This window comes from Ursus maritimus (genome assembly GCF_017311325.1).
Source record: "Ursus maritimus isolate PB19 chromosome X unlocalized genomic scaffold, ASM1731132v1 scaffold_X1, whole genome shotgun sequence".
Lineage (NCBI taxonomy): Eukaryota > Metazoa > Chordata > Mammalia > Carnivora > Ursidae > Ursus > Ursus maritimus.
Window position 1 is genome coordinate 94,084,080 of NW_024423319.1, and position 5,561 is coordinate 94,089,640.

The following is a 5,561-nucleotide window of genomic DNA, read 5'->3' on the forward strand; positions in this document are numbered from 1 at the left end:
CAGTTGACCCAAAAAGAAAAAAAAAAAAAATAGATGCCATACATGAAAAAGAGAATAGGGAATTTGTGATACAATAGCAAAATGCTAGGATCCAGATGCCATGATAGCAAAGGTCAGGAATAACAAGTTTTCAATTTCTGGGTTAATTCTGTAATAAGCTATGTTCATTAGCACTCAATACTCAGCAGACACTTAATCTAGATTGAGTTTAAATGAACGGTTTCATTAAAGAGGATCCCCATCTCCATCCTGATGATCACAAAAAAAGAAGAATATTTTGACAAAGCACTTGAAGTAGACTGGTCATGTTTATTATCTGAAGGATGGCTTAGCATATTTAAATAATTAAGGGCTCTGGAAATTAGAAGTATGCAAAGAAAAAGAATAAGTTAACCAAAAAATGCAAAGAATTTTAGTTATTTTGTAATTATAAATACTAAATGTAATACATTCCCTGACTAATTTACAAGCATATACAGATATGTTCTATTTGGATAGCATTTATCATATACCCTTATGTGGTTTACATGCAAATCAATTACTTTTGATTCAGTTAAAACAAAGTTAAAGTCACTAGTCTTGTTCCTGGCATTGTTATGGACACTCATAAATATAAACTTAAAATCTGGCATTACTTTTCTGGTTTTAAAAGTAGTATATACTCATTGTAGACAATTTGGAAGTTACAGAAAACTGTAGAGGACAAGTTCATTATAATGCTACTTTTCTAAGATATCTACTGTTAATATTTTAGTATTTATCCTCTGTGCATGCTTATCTATCTATACAGTGCCCATGGGTACACACAGATACTGAATTAAAAAAATATGTGTGTGTATCTAAACCAGCTCGTTCTTCAAATTTTTATGGAAAGCTCCTTCCACTCACTCCCACCCCCCCAGGATCCTCTACAAGAATGCACTCCACCTTCTAAGGAGGTGAGTATTTTGTCTCCTATACCCCAGATATCTTATGTCAAGAGGCGAGGTCAGCTTTTTCTTTAAACTCCATTGACACATCTAGACTATCCCACCTCCATTTTTATCCAAATTCTCCTGTTGCATTTGCTCTCAAGCCATCTGGCTCCATTGCCCTCTACAAATCTCATTTCTGGATTCAACCAACTCTGTCTCTTCACTCTATTCATTGAATGACTAGTTCCATGTTCATTTTTGTTATGTTCATGCTGATTCCTACCACACCTTGGATGACTGCAATTTTCAGGACTCTAAGCATGTTTCCTGAGGCAGCTGGGTGTCTCAGTCGGTTGAGTGTCTGCCTTCGGCTCAGGTCATGATCTCCGGGTCCTGGGATCGAGCCCCTCATTGAGTTCCCTGCTCAGCGGGGTGTCTGCTTCTCTCTTTCTCTCCCTCCCTCCCTCCCTCTGACTCTCCCCACTGCTTGTTCTCGCACTCTCTTGCAAATAAATAAATAAAATCTTTAAAAAAAACCACATTCCCTCAAATTCTTAACTGTCAATGTCTCTATGTTCTACTTCACCACCAATTCCATGGCTGTATCAAAGACCCTGTCTCCACCCAAACTGCTCTACTTCTGACATCACACATGTGTACATCTATTCTATGACCCCAAACACTTGTCCTCTCACTCTCACACTGGGGAATTCCCATTTTACCTGCCCCCTGACCTAGCATCTAACTCCATTTTCTGCCAAGTTAGACTCAATCATCTATCACTCTACTGTCTCTCTTCACAGTACCTGAGACCCCTTGCTTCAGTCTTTATTCACCAGTTGTCTGGAAAAGTCCCACCCATGGATCTTTGCAAATCTAGATCTTCTCCCAGCTGCTGAGAATGAGAGAAAATTCCATATGTATAGATTGTCAAGGCCTTAAAGTTCAGTGTTGATGGAAGGTCTCTGTATTCTTATCCAGGTTTCTTTGATTGTCTTATACTTGCTTCTTCAAATTTTTACCACTCTTATTAAATCTATTCCATCCTTCTGCTTCAAGCTAAGGTGGGATGTCATTTTATCTAAATTTTAGAACAAACAGAGACCACTGGGCAGGAAGGCTCTTGATTTTCAAATACCAAACAGGAATTGGAACCCATGATCTGTCCTTTGGCACCTGTCATCACAAAGTAGGAGCCTGTTACCCTAGGTCACTCCTTCCCCTAATGGAATGAATGCCTTTATCCAGGGGCCTCATTTCAAATGTCCTTTCTTACTCTTGACCCTCAACTTCTGCCTCCCTCTAGGCTTCTTTGGGAGAGTATCCTGATATGGCAGTAGAAAGGAGAGAGGTGAATTTATTCTCTCAGTGGACAGGTTCATTCCCAGGCAGGAAAATGGGCTGATTCAAGCTATACATATCCAATCTACTCTTTCCAAATTTATCAATCAGATAAATCACTCTACTTCTCAGGAAGAGAAGGAAAGCTAGCCAAAGAAACTAGGCAGAGTACTTTATTTATTTTTTATTTTTTAAAGATTTTATTTATTTATTTGACTGACAGAGAGACAGCTAGCGAGAGAGGGAACACAAGCGGGGGAGTGGGAGATAAAGAAGCAGGTTCCCAGCAGAGGAGCCCGATGTGGGGTTCGACCCTAGGACTCCGGGATCATGCCCTGAGCCGAAGGCAGACGCTTAAGGACTAAGCCACCCAGGCGCCCCATAGGCAGAGTACTCTAGCTCCCTCTAACTGGAAGGAAATGTCAGAAATGAGAAAGAAGCATTCCTTTACTATACTTTGTAACTTGACTTCTGAGCAGCATTTGATACTGTGACTATTCTCTCTTCAGACTCTCTCTCGGCTTGCACATACTGTATACTCCTTGGGTCTCATCTCTGACTGTTCCTTTTGAGCATCCTTCATGGGATCCACTTCCTCTCCTGTCCTCTACATTTTTTTGTGTCAAAGTGAATTCTCTTCTAGCTCATTTTCTCTTATCCTTTTCATAGTTTCAACTATAATCTGTGGGCTATATCTCCAACCTAGATCCCATCCTGAGTTTCAGAAAACTATATTCAACTGCCTTCTGTATATCTTTCACTGGACTCCCACAGGTACTTCAACAACATGGCACAAATTGAACTCCCCTTTCTGAAATCACCTTGTCCTTCCAAATGCCCCATCTCTCTGTTTGTACCTACAATCTATCCCGGTATCCAACAAGAAAACTGAGTGCTATCCTGAACAAAGTTACCTCTCCTACACTCCACTTCCAGTCTCCCAATTCTCAATCCTAAATATCTGTCAAATCCATTCACTCCCCTCCCTCTCTACTGCAACCACCCACATTCAGGCAGCCATAATACCTTCCCAGGATTATCACAAAGGTCTCTAAACTGTTATTTTGTCATCTACGATGTTCCTCCCTTTCCTAAACCATCCCTCACACTGGCCACAGAAGTCTTTCTAAATTGAAAATCCAATCTTGTCTTTCCCAAGCCTAAAATCCATCCATAGAACTCCACTGACATTAGGATGAAGTCTACAAGCCCCCAATGTCCAATGTCATGGTCCCAGCCAATGGCTTCATTCTCATTTTTGGATATCTTTCACTCTATATCAAAGCCACATTATACTTCCTTGAATTCTTTCGGCATCTATATTTTTGCTGATGGTCTTTCTTACAACTGGGGCATTTTCCCCAACCACAACCCATACACATATAGGAGATCCATGCCTTTGCATGTAGGGGTTTTATGTTTCTCTGGTGTACCTTCATAGTTCTGCAAATTCTCTTGTCATGGTCCTTAACCACACTGTGACTTAGCCTTCCCATTATCCATATCAATTTTAAATATTAATATTTATAAGGTCAGTGAGAACAGGAATCATATCTATCCTTTATGCCCTTGAATCCACAGTGCTTAGCACAGTGCCTAGCATATAAAAGATATTTAATCAATAGTACAGAATGGATAGTCTGAATTATGAACCATCAGGAAGGTATTTTGGAGCAATACAATTTAATAAGGCAGTAGATTTTATGTGGAACAGTGTATTCTGAGTGATGAGAAATTGATTTTAAAGTAATTTATTGAATAATCCTGTTGATAGGATGGGAACTTTATTTTTTAAGATAAGGGGTTAATTTATTACTTTTTGTATTTTAAAAATTTCAGTATAATTAAAGTATAGTGATATATTAGTTTCAGATGTATGATACAGTGATTCAACGAGTCTATACATTAGTCAGTGCTCATCATGGTAAGTATACTTTTAATCCCCTTTATCTCTTTCAAACTGGAAACCAACAGTTTGTTCTCTATAGTTAAGAGTCTATTTTTTTCTTTTTTTCTTCATATCTTAAATTCCGTATATGAGTGAAATCATATGGTATTTGTCTTTTTATTTTATTTTATTTTATTTTATTTTATTTTATTTTATTTTATTTTATTTTATTTTATTTTATTTTATTTTATTTTATTTTATTTTATTTTATTTTATTTTATTTTATTTTATTTTATTTTATTTTATTTTATTTTATTTTATTTTATTTTATTTTATTTTATTTTATTTTATTTTATTTTATTTTATTTTATTTTATTTTATTTTATTTTATTTTATTTTATTTTATTTTATTTTATTTTATTTTATTTTATTTTATTTTATTTTATTTTATTTTATTTTATTTTATTTTATTTTATTTTATTTTATTTTATTTTATTTTATTTTATTTTATTTTATTTTATTTTATTTTATTTTATTTTATTTTATTTTATTTTCTTATTTATTTGACAGAGAGAGAGAGACAGCTCTATCTCTGTCGAATAAATAAATAAAATCTTTAAAAAAAAAAAATAGACACATGGGTTGTTTCCATGATTTGGCTATTGTAAATAAAGTTCAGTGAACATAGGGGGTGCATATATTTTTTTCAAAATAGTGTTTTTGTATTCCTTGGGTAAATTCCTTGTAGTGGAATTACTGGATCCTATGGTAATTCTATTTTTAATTTTTTGAGGAGTCTCCATACTGTTTTCCACAGTGGCTGTACCAGTTTGCATTCCCACCAACAGCACACAAGTGTTCCTTTTTCTCCACATTCTTGCCAACAACTGTATCTTGTGTTTTTGATCTTAGCTGTTCTGACAAGTGAGTTGACATCTCATTATAGTTTTTATTTGCATTTTCCTGTTGAGGAGTGATTTGAGCATCTTTTCATGTGTATATTGGCTGTCTGTAGGTCTTCTTTGGAGAAATTTTCTATTCCTATCTTCTGCCAATTTTTAATTAGATTATTTGGGGTTTTTTGGCATTGAGTTCTGAAAATTTTTTATATGTTTTGGATACTAACCCCTTATCAGATATATCATTTGCCAATATCTTCTGCCATTTGGTACACAGTCTTTTAGTTTTGTTGATGGTTTCCTCTGCTGTGAAGAAGCTTTTTATTTTGATGTAGTCCCAATAGTTTATTTTTGTTTTTGTTTCCCTTGCTTCAGGAGACAAATCTAGAAAAATGTTGCTATAGCCAATGTCAGAGAAATTACTGCCTGTGCTCTCTTCTAGGATTTTTTAATTTTAGGACTCACATTTAGGTCCCTAATCAATTTTGAGTTTATTTTTGTGTATGGTATAAGAAAGTG